Source organism: Anas acuta, chromosome 1 (genome assembly GCF_963932015.1).
Source record: "Anas acuta chromosome 1, bAnaAcu1.1, whole genome shotgun sequence".
Taxonomy (NCBI): domain Eukaryota; kingdom Metazoa; phylum Chordata; class Aves; order Anseriformes; family Anatidae; genus Anas; species Anas acuta.
In genome coordinates, this window is record NC_088979.1 from 116,933,855 (window position 1) to 116,956,085 (window position 22,231).

Consider the following 22,231-nt stretch of genomic DNA (forward strand, 5'->3'; position numbering starts at 1 on the left):
AAAGCCACAAAAAAAAAAAAAAAATATATATATATATATATATATATATATACACATATATACACATATATAACGGGAGAGAAAAAAAAACTTACTACAGTCTTGCCAGCTCTTCAGTTACATGGTATTTTTCATTAAGAGCTAGATGTCCTCAAGAGACTATATGATTTTTACCATTTTAATTTAGAAATATAGAAGTCCACAATTAGACTTCTTCCACAATGACAAATACGTGCACTACCAAAGAAAGCAGCAAGCAACCACATCTCCTAGATAAAAACATACATTTCTATACAAATGGAAACACACACAAAAAATAAAAAATAAACCTTCTGCTTTCAGCTTCTGAATCATTTGTAACGACAGAGAGATGGCAATAATCAACCATAGAAAAACAGCTGAGGGAAAGGCTAAGTGAGACCAGGTGCACCTTATTTCAGAGGCTTAGGTCTGCAGGGAAGGAGTTAGCAAGTGTTTTGTATCACCACAATACCTTGTTGAGATTTCTAGAATGTGCAAGTTTCTTTCTGCATCTTTGTTTTTTGTGGCTTCTTTTGTTATTACATTCACTATCAAGAACAATTTTGAGTGTTTTTCAGGTGCTTTTTTTCCAAAGGCAAACTTTGGAATCTGAATGAAGTAAGATATTAGTGCTACATATTCCCATCCCCACACTCCTATGCTAAGGATATGTTTGAATTCTGGAAGCTAGTCACACTCATGTGAATTCATTTTTTTCATACTGAAAAGTCATGAACCTCTCTGATGGCTTCAGACATGAAACCTGAAGTCAAGCCTTCCCTTCCATCAAGCATTATTTCTCCCATAATAACTCAAGAGCAAAGTTTGTTGCTCAGTGCCATTCCATGTAATAATTAATCCAGACCTGATCTTATAAACATTGGCCCCTGTACATTCTACCTCAGGTGCTGTTTGGTTTGGGAAGAGCTGATCCCAGTACGTACAGGTATTAGTGATTTGCTTACAGTCTACAGTCTCCTCTGAAGCCAATCAGAATGAAAAATACCTGCAAGACAAACTAGCTTTATCCACGCATAGGTATCACCATTCATAAAGTATTACTATTCGTGTCATCATAGTAAATCAAGTTGTGCCGAGGGAGGTTTAGGTTGGAAATAAGGAGACATTTCTTCTCAGAAAGAGCAGTCAGGCATTGGAACAGGTTGCCCAGGGAGGTGATGGCGTCACCATCCCTGGGGGTTTTCAAGGAAAGGTTGGACCTGGTCCTGAGGGACATGGTCTAGTGGGTGACATTGCTGGTAGGGGGATGGTTGGACCAGGTGATCTTGGAGATCCTTTGCAACCCTAATGGTTCTAGGATTCTATGATGAACATATCTTAGACACTCAGCTTACTTGCATGCATGTAATAGAAACTCTGTAGCTTGGTGTAACATCTAGTCCCCAACCGTAGCACATAAAAAATGATTTTTTAATCCATACATGGCCACAAAATGCTGAGCAGCAATACTTTCTCAAGTCCCTAGAAAGATTCTGATGCTCACAGCTTCTGCAAAGAAGGTTGCTTATTAGATGCCAAGCTTTAAGCACTGACATTTGGAAAATGTTGGCCAAAGCTTCTTGCTTAAGCTCTAGGGATCTTGTTGAAGGAGTTCATAAACATGAAGCAAACAAGCAGTCATTGTGTGGGCTGAAGAACAGCACTGTTTGAGATGCACACAAAAGGAGCATTTTGATTAAAGGATGCGATACCAAGTCAACATTAGCGTGAGGTTGCTGAGAGGAGGCCACCAGATGACTGATAAATGCAAATGCACCCATAGCAGATGTTTCTCATTTCTGTGTGTTATTGCTTAAATATCATGAGTTTTCTTTTGCCCAATACATGGCTTAAAACATCCGAAGTCCTTTACAACATACCTCAGGGCTCAAATAATGCATTGCCTTTTTCCCAACATGATAGGCAGCACTGTAAATAATGAAACAGGACATTTTTAGAAGAGTTGTTAGAAAAGGCCCAGATGCTTTAAATGTACCCTACTAACTTGAAATTTGACCCTTTTCTTTCTCTTCTGTAGCAAATGGTTCTTCCATTCTAATTATTTTAGGCATCATTCTGGCAAAAGCAGAGATTTCCCTTACCCATCATAGCTTTCACCATTTTTTTTAACTTAAGATGGTATTTTTCTGCTGTCTGATCTCCATAACTTATGACCATTTGCCACAATCTTGACAACAGCAATAAAAAAAATGTTTGCAGTTGTTAAACACAAGGTTATGTTTACAGGGGTCTTTAACAATCTTTTCTTTTTTTAGATGCAACTTATTTTTCATTTGAACAATCAGTGATAATTAATAAAACCGATTTCCATTTTTTGTTCTTGCAGTCAGTCATCACACCTTGTGGGCACATTGCTTTAACTGCGTCAAGTTTCCCACGTATCAAGTGACTGGAATATGTATTTTCAAAGGAGGCAGTGATTTAGAATATTTGGCTTCTTAAGTGCCCAAATGGAGACCATGCAGCAAGGCCGGCCCTTCATCAAGTGCTGACTACCCAGCTCTGAGTATAAGATCGCTTCAAAATGTCTCAAACTGAGCATTAGGCTGTTTTCAAAACTTAGGCAAAAGTTGTCATCGTTTCTATCAGATATAATAGTGGAGTTAGTGTTTAAAAAAAAAAAAAAACATTAAGGGAGATAAGACAAATATTCACGGCTTCTAAAAAGCAGGTTGCAACTTTCTGTTTGTGACAGCATCATCGATATTGACTGCTTTGGAAGTTACAGCACTCTAGGATCACTAATAAAATGCTGAAATCATAATCATACAAAATCCTCTTCTTTTTTTTTCTGTTGATTTAAACTGGAGGAAGAGGAATAGAAGAAATCAATAACATATGAGCAAAATTATCTCTAAATGGAGTGTTTAAAAATGTTTCCATCAGGCATCAGCAGACGGGTCTTTACATGAAAGCCAAGTATTAAATGGCATCTATTTTAAGTTTTGCATTCCAAGAGAGAAAACATGAGCCAGATAAGTTAGTCTGTGTTGACATGTAAAGTACATCACTCCCATTAAAAGGGCGGGCAGACGTGGATCTAAATGACCCAAAAGATTCTCTGTGACTCAACTGAATACCAGAGAACAGAAGCGTAAATGAATTCGACCATTGGTAATTCAATTGTAGACATTGCACCTCTGAATCAGCCTGTATGTAAACTTCCACTAGACAAAAAACACCTGGAAAAGCTCAGCTAAGAGGGCTTGATTCTTTGACAGCTTTGGATGACAGCCTGCATAAACAGAGAGACAAGAGAGACATTGTCCTCTCTATTTTTTATTTTTTTTAAACTACAGCATTGTTTTTAAGATCACTTCCAAAAGCCTGAAAGACTGAATTTATAATTACAGAGCCCTTTCTACAGGCACACCACATACTTACATGCATAGTGTTTTCAATATATGCTTGATATTTCCAGCATCCTTCACTCCAAATAGTGCTGTTTTTCTTTCAGAGTTTATACTTCATTTTCCCCTGAAAGCTCTAAAATTAAAAATTTTGCACACCCAAAAACTTCACTCCTCGGCTATTAATCTCATGTATGATATCACTTCCTTTTGTTGTTTATAAGCAAGAAGGTTGTTCAGAAACGTCCCAGATTTGTGTACTCTTAGTGAATTAAAAATAATAATTTAATCTTTATACAAAATAATTAGAAAATGAACATGATGTCAAACTACAACTGGTTTCAGTAGCAATGACAGTAACTGATTAACTTCGGTCTGCTTAACAACGCTGTTTAAATTCTTCCTGCCTCCCCCTAAAGTCAATTATTTTAAAACTCAAGAGATTTCTCTTATGCACATCTGCGAATTCAATGTCAGTTCCAGGCTCACATTTTGGTGGTGAATCAAGCTGGCCTCAAATCACCCAACAAGAGGCCAGCTTTTACCAGACAAACAAATTGAGGTGACTTAATACTAGTGGGGTTTAAGTGACTGATATCTGGCATATTTACTTGCTTTCACCATCCTTTTTCCACCTCTGATGAATCAAACATATTACTACATACTGTTGACAAATTGAAGATGATAGGAGAGAGCAGATGAGATAGACATTAACAATTTTAAACCAAGGGTGCACGGCTTCAGTCCCTAGCACCTGACACCACCAGTTCTTCAAAGGGAAGCCTTCATTTTTTCGAAGATTTAAACCTTAGTTCAGAAGACACTGAACTAAGGTTTAAGACTTTTCTTCTCACTTAAACTCAGTTCATGGGAAGCTAAGCACAGAATAACTATTCCAAATTACTGCAACGTCAACATTAACTATACTTTAGAATTACTTAATGTTATTAGTCAATATATAGCCTCTTCTTATGAATGTTGGTAACTGATGTATATATATATATATGCAATTGTTTACCCACACTTTATATTAAACATAAGGCTTGATTCACCTTTTTAGTACAGATTTGAACAGTACCAAAAAAGCCAATTTTATTTAACGGTCATGTGAGCTAAGCCAAGTTACTACATTAAATATGAATTGATATGAACTGGATTTTTTGCACTGAGTGGGAATGATGTTGGGTGCCAGCATCTCTGAGCAAAGAGACACTTGGATCCACACAGAGTTGAGCAATAACAAGCCTGGAGACCAAAAGCCTGGCACTACAAGTGACTTGCTGGGAAACTTCAGGGAAATGATTCTTTCTATTTTCTTTTGCTTTCCTGTTTTCCTGGTAATAACAAAAATTAGTCAAACTTTCTCTAGAAAGTCTTGTGGCTGTAAGCTACTGGTTCTTTGTATTACTTCAAAATCGAATGTGATAAGCACTTGATTTTGTTGAGAACAGAGACATCATTTCATTTTCTCCAGCTGTGGTTTTTCAGCATGTTCCCATGTCATACAGCTAGTATTCCTTCCAGTGGTTATTTCCACCTTTACACAGCTTTGTTCCAGTGCTGTTGGCTCACAGTTTTTCAGGCCTGATCTTGTGCCTCTTGCTCACAGGGGGCTGTATGCATCAGTCCTTAAGTTCTTTCATGAGAGTCACTGAGACAAATCAATAATCAAAGAATTGCTCAGACTGGGAGATGTGACAGCATCCATGTGTAGGGGACAGAAATGCAGAACATCAGGCAGATCACTAGGCCTGATAGGGATAATCTCCCCCTGTCATTTTGTAATACTTTTTGGGAAGGATGTTCTTCCTACCTTTGGATGTGAGAATTCCTGTCTTTTCCTTGAGAGATTCCAAGTTTTGTCTTCTTGCTCCATTACTCTGTCCCTTTCTTTTCTTTTTCTCTCAGGTGGATGCAGATGTTTTTTTAGCACTCTTCTCTACATTGCTTCTTAGCCAACTGTGTCCTTCAGCTTCTATGATAATTTTTTAACTTAGTAAGTATCCTTATTCACCCTTTATTCTCACCATCCTTCTGGACATAGCTTCACTTCCATTGCATAGGCCACAGAACACTAAATGTGTTCCTGCTTTTACTACACAGCAACCACAATGCCCTTTTCCTTGGCAGTCTGACTGATGACTTCTTGTTGCAACATAACCATATGCTGGAGACAGATGGAAGAACAGACCACATCAAATTACCCTACAGGACAGATATCTTGCATGCTTGCAAATACAGTGTGCACATCCTTTGAGTCTCCTGACCAAATTTCTTGAAGATGTTTTTGAAAAAAGTGCAGTGTCATTGGTAGCAAGAACTAATGCCAAAGCACGTCAGTTCAAATATCTCAGAAGACTAGCAGTAGATGCTAGAAGCTCTAAACCCAATAATTATCATAGCATGAGAAAATCAATAGATCTTCCCAATAGCTTCTTAAGAGTTGTCTGGTTTGTCTCTTCTAGAAGCCCTGTTTACCAGAGGTTTTCAACTTAGTAGGCTGCAGTTCGATGTAAGTCCCAATATGTGCCATGAAAATACAGTGTAAGTAATACAGATAACCTTCTGCTGTAAAGAGAGACTTAGAATACCACAGAATGCTTTCTTGCTCACGAAGAGCACAGTATTTCCTACTGATACAATTTTATGTGGTGAAAAGAAGCCAGAGGACTATTTCAAACTGAATCGCAGCCATTTCTGCTGAGAAAGCCACAGCTGCCTCAGAGCTGTTAACAAAGAGGTCTGCTTTGAAGAGCTGCTGCAAGTTTATTTGCTCTGCAACAGAGTAAACCTTCAGTTCTGATTTTATTATTTTTTTTGAAACATTCTTTCAATAGTTTAGCCTGGGTTTTGCACAACCTTTTCAGAATTAAGCACCCTACCAGACTGCTGCCAACAAAGGTTGCTTAATTCCTCAGTAAAGGGGAAGTCTTGTTATTTAAATAAAGTAGCTACTGTAGTAGATTTGCAGATATGTTAAGAGTATTACAGGATCTAGAGGTAGATTTAGGAAGCAAATAGTATAAAGAAGGAAAAAATTAAACAGTGTACTTATTGAAACTTAAAAGATATTATGACATGTGACATGATTGCATCAGATATGAGCAGGTGGAACTGTGCTACCTGTACATCTAACGTAATGCCTGTCGCAAAGTGACACCCGATGATAGCTACACTTTGCCTTTACAACAGGGTCACCTTCTAAAACCTCACACACACACAGAGCGACATGAGGGGAGGAGTACAGAAGCTACAGGGTCCTTATGTTCCTTTTCGTGCGCTGCAAAACACCACACTATGTTTTCCCAGGCACTAGCAGATTGCCCACAACCTTTTTTCATCAGCATCCGAAGCTGGAGTGGCATATTCTTGTGCCACACATTCAGTGTGATGGGACAGCAGCTCCTGTATGTCCTGAGGAATCCCAGCAGCAAAGGACACAGGTCAGGAGAAGGTCTCCCTTGTGCTCCTGGTTGAAGTGCAGTTTCTAGAGATCTAATCCAGAGCAGGTACTGATTAGTGCACAAAAAACAGTAAAAAAAAAAAAGTCCTAAGGAGCATGATCAGTATGACAAAGATCACCTCCCTGAATAAAATACCTGAAAACTATCACTGGAAATCACCAAAATGCAGTTGTGTATAAGGACTGAGCAGCCATCATAAGTGCCCCTGAATATCCAAGGGCTGCTTACACCTACGTGGTCCTAACCACGTGAGGTCTACATGCAAGGAGTCGCATGACTCCCACCTGAACCTTTCAGCCTGGTAGTTTTGATGGAAGACCATTAAGTTTTGTCAGGGTGTGAGTTACACCATGCCAAAGCAAACAGAGGGTCTTCTGCAGGCAGCAGTGGTAGGAACAGCTCAGCAATGCCTTCTTGTTGGTTTTCTTGTCCATGGTTCAGTGTTATAGCGGATTAGCTGCCTAATGCTGCGGGTAAATGGCTCAGTGTGAATGGTCTGAAACAAGGTGTCAGGCTCTTGTCCAGGCTTTGCATAAATGCCTCACTTGTGTCTGTGGAACCAGTGATATATGCTCTGGAAGCACACCACCAGTCTGAATTTTTCAAACTAGTGAAAGTTCAGCTGTCACACCAGCCTCTCCAAGTACCCTGGGATTTTACTGGAAAAAAATACTTCAACAGAAACATTCACTCAGCGTACTCAAAAACCTGCATGCAAATTCTCTCCCTTTAGAGAATAAGCAGGGATGCTTTAGCAGACTCAGCTGCAAAAATATGATTGGCAGGTGATTAAAATCTTCAATTTTTTGATAAACTTTCAAAAAAAAAAATGTAGATGCTTACAAAAGCATACAAAAACACAGAAGAAGAAAGTGAAACTGTGTAAAATGCATAAGCAAAAACCAGAGCTGGATCTCCTCAGAGCTTGCTTTGGATAAATTATTACTGATCTCTGTTGAAGCCCTTTGATTTGCATGACTTTAAAGAAGAGTCAAGCAAATTATTTACTGCATACAGTGAATGCACAGGAATCCTTTCTCCTCCCCAGATTTTGGGCAGTGTCCTACCACTAGATATGATAAACCATCTAAGCATTGAAAAGTGCTTTTCACCAACCACCAATGCCATTGAATGGTCTGTTTTATGACTTTTGTGTGGGATGACAACTCTGGAAACAAACAATTTTTAGCTCAAGCTGTTATCAATCTGATTTTTTCTACTAGGTATTTACTATGTCAATTATATTCCTTTGGTACCTCAGCTTTCCAGTTATTCGACATTATGGAGAGCTGCCTGAATATAAAATTTTCACAAACTATGCAAGACCTCATAGATACACACATAAATCATTAATCATTGTAGGGGAATTTCTGGCCTGTTTGAAGTCAATGGCAAAACTTCTCTCAACTTCAGCAAAGACTGGATTTCACCTCTCTATTTGTCTAGAAGGTGCCATTGCCTTAACGCCAACTGTCAGCAGGTGTCTTTGCTGGCAGTTCCAAATATCATTTTCCTTATTATCCAATATATTAAAAATGTGTTTTCTGCTGGCTCACACTGACCTTTCAGATCAAGGTGGGGGTTGCGGCATTTACCCAAATGAGATTGCACACTGCTGGAATGAGTTCCCAGCTCCACTCCAGGCTCTCACTCTGTCCCTTAGTGGCTTTGGAGCTAACAGACTCATAAATCAAAGCTTATTTGGAGTTTACATGGCCCAAGACTTGAAAGAAAAGAAAAAACTTAAGATGGGTAGATCTTCCAAAGCACCCTGCCAATTAGAACTATTGTTTATGTCATCGAGCTTCTAATCTGGTGAACTGTCCAATGCTGTGCTGCTTCTAGTACGTTTCCAGGCTGGCGTGTTGAAAATGTGAGCAAATCATCTGGGTATAGAAATACAGAATCACAGAATCACAGAATTTCTAGGTTGGAAGAGACCTCAAGATCATCGAGTCCAACCTCTAACCTAACACTAACAGTCCCCACTAAACCATATCCCTAAGCTAATAACGCTAACATTTTTTTTTCGACTTCTAGTGCAGCTTTCAACCCTAGAACTTTAAATAACTACACATGTTAATTAAGTTCTTCCAGATTCTGTTGTGAGGTAAATAAATGTTATTATCATCATTTTTCAGATAGAAGAACATTAGCACAGAGCTGTTAAAAGGCTTGCCCACTGGCTGATACAATGTCCGTGGGAAGTGGATCCTTCATCTAACAACTATTTTCATGTGTTTTTAAGTTGCCTAAGATTAGCTGACTACGTATCTCTACAAGTTCTCCCCAATTTACTCCTATCTTTCTTTTTTTCAATCTCAGAATAAGATCTACCATATAGGTGATAAACAGATTCTTAAAATCATCCCGTTTCCCATCTACGGATTCTTAAAATCATCCCGTTTCCCATCTTCTGGTAGTGAAATTTGTGCCCACTCAACTAGTGACCTGTGCAATAATTCATATATCTAAGTAATACAGGTTTCATCTTTGGGAAAAAGCAACCTGCAGAGTGGTCTTTCTATTTTTCTCCAAATAAATGTTCATTTTCGAATAGGAGAAGATTCAGTTTCTCTTGTCATTTTTGGGAGTCAAAGCATATCTAATTCTCCTCATCCTTTGTCAGACTCATCTCACTGTATACAGAAATGTTATGCTTCTTTCCCAACTAAAAGATCACCTGGGAATAGTGACATAAAAGTAGGATGTTAATAGATGTGGGATTCTGATACTAGCTTTGATCTCTAACAGTTATATCCATCAGTCACATTTGCAATCTGACCCATCTTACCTCACCAGACCTCATCCTATTCAAGTTAGGTTTTATATTAAAATAACCATATCTTTTGTTTTACTGTTATCATAACCAAATGTTTTAAACTCTCAAGTATCTACTCAAGCAGCCAGCTATCCTGCTAAAATTTGAAATATCTTTTTAATATTTGCCAGACAAAACTTATCCCAGTCAACCTTGTACTGTTATTGGCTAAGAAAGTAAAGGCATTAACCAGCTGCTGTGGAAGATAAGCTGTTTTATATTTTCATTTGCATTCATCAGTTTTTAAGGGAAAAAAGGGATGGTATTTTTCCAGTTTCCCAAAGCCAAAGATTCTGTTTAATTCTGTGCTCCCACACAGGTTTAGACTACCACTTCCGAACATGGTATCAGGGGTCATTCCATACAAAATAAATAATAATTGTTAAGTCCCTAGGAATTGCCTACCTCCCCATGACTTGGATACCAGAGAAGGTATTTGACTGTTAAATTTTCAATAGTTTAAGCCACAGAAAAAGAGGTCAGAGTTATTTTATACAACACGTAACATCTAAATTATATTCTACTATGAATACCACGTAAATTATTTAAAGGTGATGGTAGGTCCATCCTGGAAGTAATAATGGTATAGATGACTTTGACTGTGGTATCATTGAAGAATGGCGGAACCTACCCAGCAAATGGTTTTATAACTGACATAACACACAATTTCAGATGAATTCAGACTAAAATACTAGGGATAAAATAAGGAAGTGTTAACTGTTGATGTTGTTCTCCCGCATGCAAGCACATTTGTTTTTACTACTGACTACAGTGCAAACTCCAGAGCAGAGAAGTTCTATCACCGCGTTTGGGTAGCATCAGTACAAGGGACAGTTTGGGGGTAGCCAGCTCATCCCACTCCGTTAAAATCCTTCTTGCCACCTCCAGAAAAGGCTGACATTAGACTCCATTCTACATTTATGAAAATTTAAAGATAAATGATCTAACATTATTATGAACTGGTTCTTAATTAATCTGAAGTTACACATCCGATTTATACTTGAGAAGATTATTTCCAGTCTGCTGGCCAGGCCATTGCCTGCGTCTTACAATCCATCTTTATTCAGGATCTAAACTTTCAACACTCCTTCGTAGTTTCAGAAGCATTAGGATTATGATTAGAAACATTCTTATTACCAAAATCTTTCCACTCAAATCAGAAGAGATATTTTTCCCTAGCATTAGTACATCTTCGTATCCTCTATAGAATGGTCTCAGGAATCCATCAACGCCTGGACTCCTGCTGCTTTTTAGAGCTGACTTGTTTCCAGAATCTTAGTTATGTTTCCATCCACATGTTCTTTCTGTTCCTACACTGTCTGTAGGAGTTCAGCTAAGTCAAAGTTCTTAGTGTATTTTGCAGTGCTTGTCCTGTCTCTTCTTAAATAAATATTTGTGGAAATTCTTAAATACTTGTTTTAGAGTCATTAGTTAATGTCTTCATCTTTACCAGCCCATTGTATTAGTTAAATATATTCATACTATATATTAAATATGTGGTATTTGAAATGTTTGTTTCATTACTCATGCATGACAGATCCGAGCTCCATTTCTGTCTTGCCATACACTTTGCCTTGTAACTGCTGCGTCTTTAACGCCTTGAACTTGTGCAGTGGTGCAGCTTGGACTCTAGCACAGCCTCACCTGTAAATACCATCTCTATACACACATTACATGATGAAATTTTGGAAGAGAAATCAGAGGCATTGCAGAAACATGGTGTGTACTATAAGTTCTAGTTAGCTAATGACATTGTGAAGATACAAATAATCCTGTGCTTGGAAAAGCGTAGACTGTGCTTTCTGGGGCTAGGGAGGTGAGAGGCAAGAGGATGTGACATCTGGCTAAGATGACAGGACACCTCAAGAGGAACACAGTTTAAGAGATGGGATGTGTCAGTTCCCTCAAACGTGAGCAGTGTTTGTGCTGCTGGTCCTGGATGAGGCCTCATATTCCTGCAGAAAGGAAGGCTGACCTGCTGATGCAGGCAAGGAATGCCTCCTTCTCACGTCCCACGTCTTTTACACTTCTCCAGACCAATTTTGGACGGAGGATTTGGCCTCTCTGTGCTTCAATTACCAGCAAAATGGGAGCAGGGTCTCCTCCCCACCTCACAAGGTACTGTGAAGATAAACATCTGAATATTTAGGTACTACTGTAATGGTGACCAAATTATCCACTGGCATGAGTTTATTCTGTACAATATTAGCATGGAGATGAATTCTCCTGCTTGCCTGTAATGGGAAACTCCTAAAATCTTGCCATAAAAGGAGTGGACAACAAACAGCTGGAATCCCAAGGGGGATGAGGGGAAGGTTGTACTTTGCAGTCCACAGAGGCATTTTACTTACAAGGGTGGCATTTTGAACATATTCTCAGTACTTTTTCCTCAATAAGCCTAAAAGCATTTCACTTTTGATGAAACACAATAATATAACATATGTACTTTTTGATTAATAACAGTAGACTTGATCAATAATAGTTCCTTGTCATTTCCTCATCCCAACCTGAGTGGGAAATACACATCTGCTTGAGAAGTATTTGGTTTGGTTTTAACTTAGTGAAAGAATGATGTCAAATAAAATAAAAATATGCTTTTCTGTAATTGGTATTTTGCTGTCTGTTAACTATGGGGAGTATTTCCGTCAGTTTAATTTAAGACCCTGATTCAGCAAAGGAATTGATCTTGCACGTAACCCAGTTTCCATGAGTACCCCCACTCAGTAACTCTCAAAAATAAATAAGATGCATGTTTAGTTACTTTATCAACTCAGCTCCCTAAAGGGCTGAAAAAAAAAAAAAAAAGCTTTTCCTTTACTTTGTGATGTGAAATTCTGTAACGTTACCATAGAAATTGTTTGGAAAGTTCATCTCCTTTAAGCCTTGCCCATTTGCCAAAGATGGACAACGTCCAACATTCAGTTATTTGGGTATCAGCAATGGAGGACAGAATTTACTTGCTTGCGTGTTTGTTTCTGTCCATACACAGTACTCAGATGACAGCCAAGGCTCTTCTCTGTTCTGATATTTCATAATGATTGGATTTATGATATTTAGGACAACTTTATATTACTCAGAGGTTAGCACAGTACTTACGGCTACAGCTCAGCCTTTTACGGTAAACTACATGAAAAGATGTAGTGTGGTTCAGGTGGTTCAGCCAAAGAAACAAACCAAGCAGCAAGAATTGGCTAGGGCCAACCAGGGCAAGGTAAATGACCTGCTCCTGTGCTAAGTAGAGCATGCTGGTCATTGCACACCGTACTACCAAGTTATGTGTTCTGACTTTTTATTACGTTACATCAAAAATGTACGTTTCACTTCACTTTTCTTTATAACATGAGATTAATCTGATAAAAAATCCAGAATGGATAAAGAATTGGTTTGTTGAGATTGGCAGCAGTAACAAACTGGAAAGTTTACTTTTCTATTTTCTTTTCTTTTTTTAAAAAGGCATGCATAAATAACCTGCCTAAAATTATCCCATGCCCTTTATACCTAACGTTTCCTTTTACAGGTACCTCTCCCAGAAATAGCTAGTCTTGGCTGGCAGTAGCAAATCTTAGCATGTATTAGTTAGAATCAGGAAAAATTTCAAGAAAGAAATTCAGTAGTCTTAACAGAGCTTAGATTTCATCATAAATTTGAAATTCTGTCCAAGTTCATGGTGTAGAAACATACCAGAGAGAAAAACACAGCGATACTTAATTCTGTCCTGGAGGCCTGGCAAAATTTCAGTCTGGACCAATAATATCTCCCCATAATCTCCTTGGCACTTCCAGCCTACGCTGTAATTGCAGTTCAGCGTGCTCCTACAGACCTCTTCTGGGGAGGTGGTTTTGTAGGAATTGCTTTGGCTGAAAACCTGGGAAACTTATCACAGTTACAAACTACTATTAACCAAAAGCACATCTTGTGATATTCCCTGTATCACTACAGAAGTCACCTGCTGTAACCCAGTATCTACATTTACCTCAACGCAAGTGGCTCACAGCCTGCCTGGCAAGCATAAACCAAACCACTCCATTTTCATGGGCTAAATGAAGTGCAACATCTATACCTATTTGCATGCAAGTTGCAATCGCAGACCAATAGCCTGTAAAAGCTTAATCACAAGAATAGTTACTGATATTGGATGATAAGAAATGTGTCCTGTACCTGCAGAACAAGTCTGAAAGACTGCATTAATTAAGAAGGTAGAAAAATTCCTTAGGCAAATTAAAAATGGAGAAAATCGAGACTGTGCTTTCATTGGCTTAAGGTAACACTTTTACAGCTAGATATTCAAAGCATTGTGCTGGTTCCTTATTATTTAGCCATGTATTTCTTTCAGTACAGTCTGTGGAAATTGTCTGGATAAGACCACCCATTTAGTTCTTAAATTTTAATCCTTAATCTTTCGTGTTGATTTTCCATGAATCGCGTGTTCGGTTTCCGTGTTTAAACTCTCCTGCACAGCAGGAGAAGGTGGCACAAAAGCAGCCCGGCCCCGCGCTGGTATGCACCATGAGCAGCTCCTTGTGTTAGCACATGGGGGAAGGACAGATCTGGAGGGCAGCGGGCAGGAACAGGGCCCCCACTTGTAGCTGGAAGAGCAAACAAGCGCCATGAAGCAGAGCTAACACTCACCTACCTCAGTCACTCTTGTGATGAGAAACACAGCCCAGCTCCAGCCCTGCAGAGTAATTAGTTGCACAGAGCTTTCAGCCCATGAACACTGAAGTCACCACAGCAGGGGGAATACAAACCAGCACGTGCATGCTTAAATCCTCACCCTGCCAAAATATTTTACTGGCCTGGGCCTGTGAGCCCAAAGTCTCTGTTGGGGCCCACCTGGAGCACCCTCTGTGCACCCCGGAGAGAAGGTCTTGAGGTCTGTTTGGGCAGCGGGGGCTGCCTGCCTCCTCCTGCACCAGAAGGAGCAGGTCCTTCGCCGATGGGTGCTAAGAGCTCGTGCAGAACCCCAACACCTTGCTGACCACAGCTCTCCACGGGACACCAGGCCAAAAAGAGGGGACGGAGGAAGTGCTGACTTAGGTCCTAGGGAACAGGAGACTTGGTTCCCCCAGTGGTGACTAAATTTCAGACTATATCACCCGATCACATCAGAAGCACTGGTTAAAGTTTCCCCTGAAGTCTAATAGCAAGTGGTAATTACTGAGAACACATCCAATGGGACCGACCCTACCCAACGACCTCCAATACATGCCCCATACCCAGCGTGAGGTAGCCACACGCACTGTGGTAGGAAAAGTAGCGGTAAGAGGAGACCAGAGTGATCCTTTTCCAAGAACAGCACATCCAAGATCTTTCCAGCAGCACAGAAGACAGACAAACCCAACAGGAGTTAGGATGAGAAAAGTGAGTAAGGACAGAGGATGTCATGACATTCCCCCTTTCTGTTTTTATTGTCAGTCACTGGTAGAAATTTGGCACACCGTTGCTGAAGCAATTGTGGCAAACATACACAATATTATTATTTTTTTTGGTGGAAAGACATAAAAATACTTTTACCTCAGTGTTGCTTAAAGTCTTGGTTTTGATTCAAACATCTCAAAATATTCAGAATAATTGCAACATTGTGTGCCGCCAGCATTTGCAGTACGAAACTCTTTGTGTTTTTCTCACATTTTATGTGAAAAAAGAACATTTTGCACCTCAGTAGATGGTTGTGGTTTTGGATCATAATGTGCTAAGGGTTTTGATCTGTACTGATTCCTACCCCTGTGTCTCATTTTTCTCATGGCTTAGAACAAAGTATTAATGTGACTCATCTGTCATAAGTAATTCTCATATCCTCTACTCTGTATTTTGGTGCGTGTCTAGAGGAAAGTTGTGGTTATGTAAAAGTATTTGTGTATTTTGTATAAGGGAGGATGGGAATCACAGGTACTTTAAACAAAAAAATAAGGGCAATGGCAGGAGAAAATTGTGAATTATAAATAAAAGCAACTTCTATGTATTATAATTAAACATAATAGACACTTTAAAACACACTATTTCTATTTACTACTTCCTAGCTTTAAAAATCACAGCTGTCACTCTCTGGAACACTGGAAAAGGAAATAATAAATGGCAAAAAAATATATATGTTTAGAGTTTGTGGACTGGCTTGTCCAAAGCGAGTCCCAGATTTGATACTGAAACATTTACAAGGACACTAATTATGCCTGGAAAGCTGGCATTTGAAATTGCAAATGTCAGTTCCAGGACGTCAACGTTTTCTGGTACTGTTTAGGAAATCCTATGTAGCGTGCTGCTTTCAAAAGACATAATTATCTGTGCACATTCCTGCAACTTTGCTCCAGACCCAGACTTCTACTCCACAGTAGTTCTCTCACAAAAATTTAAAAAATTCAGTAGAAAATAGCCCAAACAATGAATACAGCAGCAATTCTGCTACAGGAGCATTTGCAGCAATTGACCAGATTCCTCTTTTCTCCCCGAGAGCAGACTGAAATACTTTACTAAGTAGATCCAGTTCAATGCAAACCTCATTCCACAAAAGTCATTTGCATTTGGGCTGAATATTGAATCAGAGGGACTCAAGTATATGCTTAAAATAGAATTGATATTTATGTGATTACTTAACTGAACTAGGGGTCATGCTGTTTCTCTGCTAAAACAGAGAATCCAGCTATTTTCTGCCTTTCTGCTGATGCCTTTCTGTACATGAATAGAAATCACAAAATACTGTGTTCCAGACCTGGCAAATACCTGCAGCCAGCAGAATGGGAGAGAGAGGAGAATGCAATGCCACCTCCTATATTTGAAGATTTTGCACACAGAAAATAAATTCTCCCCTCTCCTTTCAGCTATAGATTTGCACTAAATTGTTCCTAACAGCAGAGCAACGAAATGAGACTGTAATCATCAGGAAATCTACTGCTTAAGTTTCTTCTTAGGAATGATTTCTCTCATTCTCTCTTTCATATTCCCTCTCTCCCTTAACTTCTCCAGGAAGCTTTATTGTCTCCAAAGCTAAAAAGACTGCCTTGTGTTGCTGCATGTTCATGTAGCCCTAACCTATGTATCAGGATCTTCAGGTGACTGAATTACACAGGGGAGACAGGAAATGTATCAGTAGGAAACCTTCCATGAGATTTATTTTGGGGGTCAAAAAAAAATCATTGCACCGTAACAGGTTTTCAGGGCTGAAAGAAGTTAAGTGGAAGAATGCACACGCAGTTGTTGGTCTCAGGACACAAAGAGCATGAAAATAATAATACTGGAAGGGCACATAGAGAACATCACAGTTCCTCTCTGAAAAATCATCAGGAGCCAGAATCTGGCCTTTTGTTGGCTACACTGTGCAGCAAAACCCGTCAGCAATGGCCAAGGGGGTCCCTGGAGCAGGCGAGGAAGGCAGGGGCAGCAGTGGTGGTGTGAGAAGGAAAGGTAGGGACTGTCTGGGATGTTACAGGGGCTTTTTGAGGACCAAGAGGACACTGTGTGGACTCTTTTCTTTCCTTCCCCACCTGAAGGCAGCCCAGATCCCCTCCCCTCACTTCTGCTCTCTCCACCATCAGCACCTACACATTTTTCTGTACCTTCTTGATTGCCAACAAGGGGTCAGTCTTGGTTTGAAGGAACAAGAATTAGGATGGGAGCAGGGCAGAAAGCCAGAGAAATCCCGCTGCCGCTGGAGGTAGAAAGGGCAGGAGTGACTGCTGCTGTACTGGGGCCCGCTGGTACAAGCTGGCACCCCTTCACCCGCCCTCTAATCCCACAAAGGCAGTAACAGCAACATGGATGGTACAAGCAGCAAGCAGGAATGAGCTGTGCGGCTGAAACGCCTAATCCCTCTCTCCTCAGGCACAGGCAAAGTAGCTTGCCATCCCCTCCAATCTGGCAGCTCCCCGTTTTGCTAAGTATTCAAAGCTACTTCTGAATCCATGACTTTCCTTCGTCTGTGCAAGAAGCTGAGCCAAAGCCCCAGACCTAAGCACCTGCAAGCTGTGGAGAAGTTTGTCTCCAGCGCTGAACTTTGGAGCCCAGAGCCGTATCTGAAGGTGATGAATGAATGTAGATGTGGTCTGAATTACTGACTCCCAGCTTAAAGGAGAAGGCCTGGTTGGCAGGATAAACAATTAAAAGCTACACTTCATAAAACTATGCTGCAAACGGCGATGGAATTGGCAATTTCTGCTCTGCAGGCTGTAGAGTCCCCTCAGGAAAGATGCCAGATGCACTTTCTTTTATCCAGCTCAATGAATTGAATGAAACCGATTGCAAATAATCCACAGTTCTTGGGAATTATCTCCTATACCTTGATAATGGGGTGTGAAATTGTTTTTCTCTTTGACTATTGAAATCACTCACAGAATCACGGAGTGGTTGAGGTTGGAAGGGACCTCTGGAAATCGTCTAGTCCAATCCCCTCTAGTGCAGACTCTCTGGACAGCCTGTTCCAGTGCTCTGTCACACTCACAGTGAAATCTTTTCTTGTGTTCAGCCAGAACTTCCCATGTTTCAGCCTGTGCCCCTTGCCTCTTGTCCTTTCGCTGGGTACCACTGAAAAAAGCTTCACCTTCTTCCTTTTTGTTTTACTTCTTTCAAGATTTTCCTGTGAAGTCCTTGAGTGTCTGGAAGGACAGATGCCTGCTGAGCTTTTGCTCTCACTTATTTTTACTTCCATGCTCCCTCCATACATATTTTTTGAAAGTAGAACAAAACCATTTAAATGCAAGAGAATCTTGAAGGACTATTATATAATTCCTTCCCCTTTTTCCAGCAACCATCTCAAGCAGAAGACTTTGCTTGTTATGTAAGAACACTGTCAGGTATCTCTCTTAAATCTCAGGGTCAGGGCACTGGGACATCCATCGTGGTGGCTCCCAGAGCAGCAGCACAGCAGGAGAAAATCACCCCGGATTATCTACCAACACAAGGGCAACCACAAGCCAACACTAGGTCTGGCATTGCCGGAGAGCTGAGCTGGTTGGTCACCAAAACAGAGATTCTTCAAAATAATTTGATACTAGAGGCCAGAAAGCTTTGTCACCACTAACGTTACCCTAACTTACAGCAGAGGGCCTGGAGAGCAGCCAGGTACTTCTCATGGGGGCCCTGGACCTCATGAGGAAGGATGGAAAAAGGTGCCCAACTGGGGCCACCCGAAATGGAGGAATGGTTTCCTGAAGCACAAGGACTGGTTGGCAGCAATGTGTTCTGGAGGGAGCTGGGCTGAGATCTCCTTTATGGCAGAAAATGCTCTTCTGTCAACAAGATTCAAGATTTTTTTATTTTTTTTTGTGAAAATGTACTGTTTTGATCAAAACTTAGTTATTCTGTCAGATTTGAAAGAGACCTCACAAAAGCCCAGTTGGTGCACTCAGAGGAACAGATGAGAGCAGGGAGCGGGCACATTTCTAAGGGGCTGGAATAAATCTGAGGTAAAACAGGCAAGCTAACTGCAGGTTTCCCCTGCAAAATCAATACTGCTTTTTGGCTCTCCTCTCTCCCCAGATGCTTTCTCCCTCTAAGGTTATCACAGGTTGGTGGCAGCAGGGCCACCTGGGGCACAGACCCCTGGGGCATACCAGGCCCCGGAGTAGGCACCACATCTGGGCTGCCTTCATCTGCAGAGAGGTTAGAAGCTGCTGTTCTTGAACTTTCCTCTTGGCCTGGCTGATAAAATGCTTCAAGTAAATGGAGAGAGACCTACCTTGAACATCTTGGTGGCAGCTGAGCCCACCAAATCACAGAGTCCTCCCAGTCATGCCTGTGGGATGTGGATCGGGTGAAATGTGCGTCTTGGTAGCGGCAGCCTGACAGTGATTAGCCCATAAAACATACAGATTTTGTAGTTATGTAGGATGCCAGCGCTGCCTGTTGCTCCCCTTGTTGCACCTTCATGAGCACAGCTGTGCTCGGGACTTTGTATGGCGGTTCCAAGCACCTCATATATCAGTCCAAGTTCCTTGGGAACTAATATCTATATGTTGCCCGTTGCAAGGAAGGGTTTGCATGTACATTTTTGAGGGGGCAACGCACTTGGAGAAAGTTGAGAATAAGTAAATGTTTTTCAGCAGTCATTCAAACTGATAATTTTATACCTAGTAATCTGAAAAAAGCTACACAGCATCTCTCCAGAAGGGTGGGAACAAGACTCAAGGAGCTTTTCTTGAAATCCAAACCCAGATTTTGATTTACAGCCTAATTATTACAGGATTGCCAACAAAAATATCAAACATTAGGATTTTTAGTCCCGTGTTCAAATTGCTACATCAGTTTTTGCAAGCACTGAGTAACTAAAGAGGCTACTCAGAGGGAACGAGCTGCCAGGTTGTCACACTTCTGAACAGCAGACCTTGAATAAGAGGTTTGAACATGGAATGAAAAGACTATGCTACGCCACTATGTTTGAAAATCTTGGGCAAATTTCCTTAACATTTCTGAAAGAAAAAAAAAAAAAAAGGCTACTGTGCTCATGAATTTCTTATAAGCTTTCTTTTCCCTCTAGGGACCAACTTAAAATCAACAAAATAACACCGGGCCTTACACAGACAGGAAGTCTAGGTCTCTTACAGTGAAAAAGCAAACAACCTGTCCTTCTTCTGCCCTGTCCTGATATCTAAATGTAAGTATATCCAGCTTTGAAATCCTGAATGAGTTATGCATAATGCCAGAACAAAAGTGCAAAGGCTTAAAACAGAAGTTGTCTTAAAGCAAGCACCAAAAAGGATTTGATAAGTTATTCAAGTGTTTGCTACGCACCAAAGCTTTTGATTTTTGAGTAGAAAAATATATGGTACACATACTTTGGTGATTATCCTCAGCAGCATTTTCTTTCCTAGATTAAAAGAAAATCTACTCTTTCGGACACTCTTCATAGTTTAATGGGAAATGACATGTAACTTGTTTTGTTGTTTTGTTTTTTTCCTTAAAAAAAAAAAAAAAAAAAAAAAAAAAAAAAAACTTTTTAAAATCTATTTTCACAGTCAGGAAAGATTAAGGATGGGTTTCATTAAAAAGGATGACAGAAGACATTTTACCCTGGGAATATAGTGAGCTATGCCGTTGATGTACTTTCGATATCCGAAATACATATGTACACGTGTCTGAATCCATGTGTATGCATATGTGAAGGCAAACAGCAGTAACATTCATTTGGAAATCCATGTTTAATGCAATGTTTAGTTTAGCTCAATAACGGGAAGAATATGTTAAACATCATTTGGAGCCCTAATGGAAAAGTTTCTGACAACTAGACATTAGCTCATAGTATCCACAGTCATCTTATGCTTATGACTATTGTTTGTTATCAAGTGTGACTTTTGGAAGAAAAAATGCATTATTGCTTAACAAGCTACGTTGCAGTAGTGTCCTGCGCTCTGTTTTGGTTTCTAGATGGCTAATTAAAAGAATCCAAATGTTATGAATTAATCATGTAAATTCCTCAGACTTTCTCAACAGCTCTCTGGGAAGATGAGCGCCACGTTCAATCGTGCGCCTCTCCTGCAGAGAAATCCTGCAGAATTTGTCTGAAAGAGAAGCAGCAGAGTCAATACAAGCACGGCTCCACCAGTACACTGCTCCAGACACCGGCCCTGGCAGACACCCTGCCTGGAGAACCCACCGGGCTTCTCTGGGCACCGGGGCGGACTCGCCCATGGCTCGATGCCCGGCAGCTGCCAGCTGTCAGAGCTGGCCTTGAGACCCACTCCCCTGGAGCCCGTCCCTAGACAGGGTGCTATCCCGGGGTAACATAAAAATAAAGGAAAAAAGGGGGGAAAAAAGTAAAAAGAAGAAACCGTAGAGCCCAAGGCCCCAGCCCACAAAACGTTAATAGAGTATAAAATGCATTCCTGCTGGTATTTAAGTTCTCCCAGAGCATCTATAAGAAAGTTTTAGAGCCCAATCCACCTAGCAATAAAACATACATCCAAGAACGGCGGTGGATTTTGGTAACTTCGCTGTGAAGGTTACATAGCAGCTGATTAACACACTCTATGAGAGCACTGCTATTTTTATTAGTAATTTCTTCAAACCTTCTGAGAGAGATTTTCCAGTGTTATACAATAATGTAGATCACTTCAAATAACCTCAAAGTCCTTCACCTACAGCAGGTAAAATAGGAATACAGACCATTAAGCATATACTCCAGACAGTAAAAAGCAACAGTTAAGTGCAAACTAGCACTTGCTACATTTCATGCATGGCAAAATTGCATTGAGAAAAACAAACACTGTACTCAACAATACAGAGATATCGAAGCACAGACAAACAAGAAGAAGGGAAAAAAAAAAAAAAGCTTAAGAAACCGTTGAGAGTTCTGGAAAATGTTATTATTTCCTTTTTTTTCTCTTTTCGTTTTAATCTATTCCAGTGAATAGAGAATAATTTCAGCAAAACATTCAGATCTGGATAGAAATATCCCTCAAATTAAAGGGAAACAAAGCCCAATATCTGCAGCAAGAATACAGAAATTTTTTAGACTTGAGCATCAACTGGCAATTAGACTTGAAAGGCATTTGGGTCCAATAGAAGTCCTGAGCTCCTACCAAAATCAACAGTCTAATTGTCTCAGCTGAAACTGGGGCTTAGTTTTT

The 22,231-nt window shown here is 40.2% G+C and overlaps 1 protein-coding gene and 1 long non-coding RNA gene across 12 annotated transcripts in view; one reads left to right on the top strand and one right to left on the bottom strand.

Moving 5' to 3' along the window:
* LOC137863215 (uncharacterized) overlaps positions 1-409 on the bottom strand; it is a 216,414-nt gene extending 216,005 nt beyond the window's left edge. For 7 of the 10 annotated variants that reach the window (XR_011100764.1, XR_011100760.1, XR_011100749.1 and 4 more), the window contains exon 1: positions 175-322. This is a non-coding gene — a long non-coding RNA (uncharacterized lncRNA). The other 3 variants (XR_011100757.1, XR_011100753.1, XR_011100763.1) reach the window with 3 other exon arrangements.
* The window catches only part of COL8A1 (collagen type VIII alpha 1 chain), an 87,103-nt gene that overhangs the window by 37,007 nt on the left and 27,865 nt on the right, over positions 1-22,231 (top strand). Inside the window, exon 3 of one of the 2 annotated variants that reach the window (XM_068696052.1) lies at positions 20,143-20,259. The exons of the other annotated variant lie outside the window; for it this stretch is intronic. The gene's annotated coding sequence lies outside the window, so the exon portion shown is untranslated. The remainder of the gene's footprint in view (positions 1-20,142; positions 20,260-22,231) is intronic. 2 annotated transcript variants of the gene reach the window in all.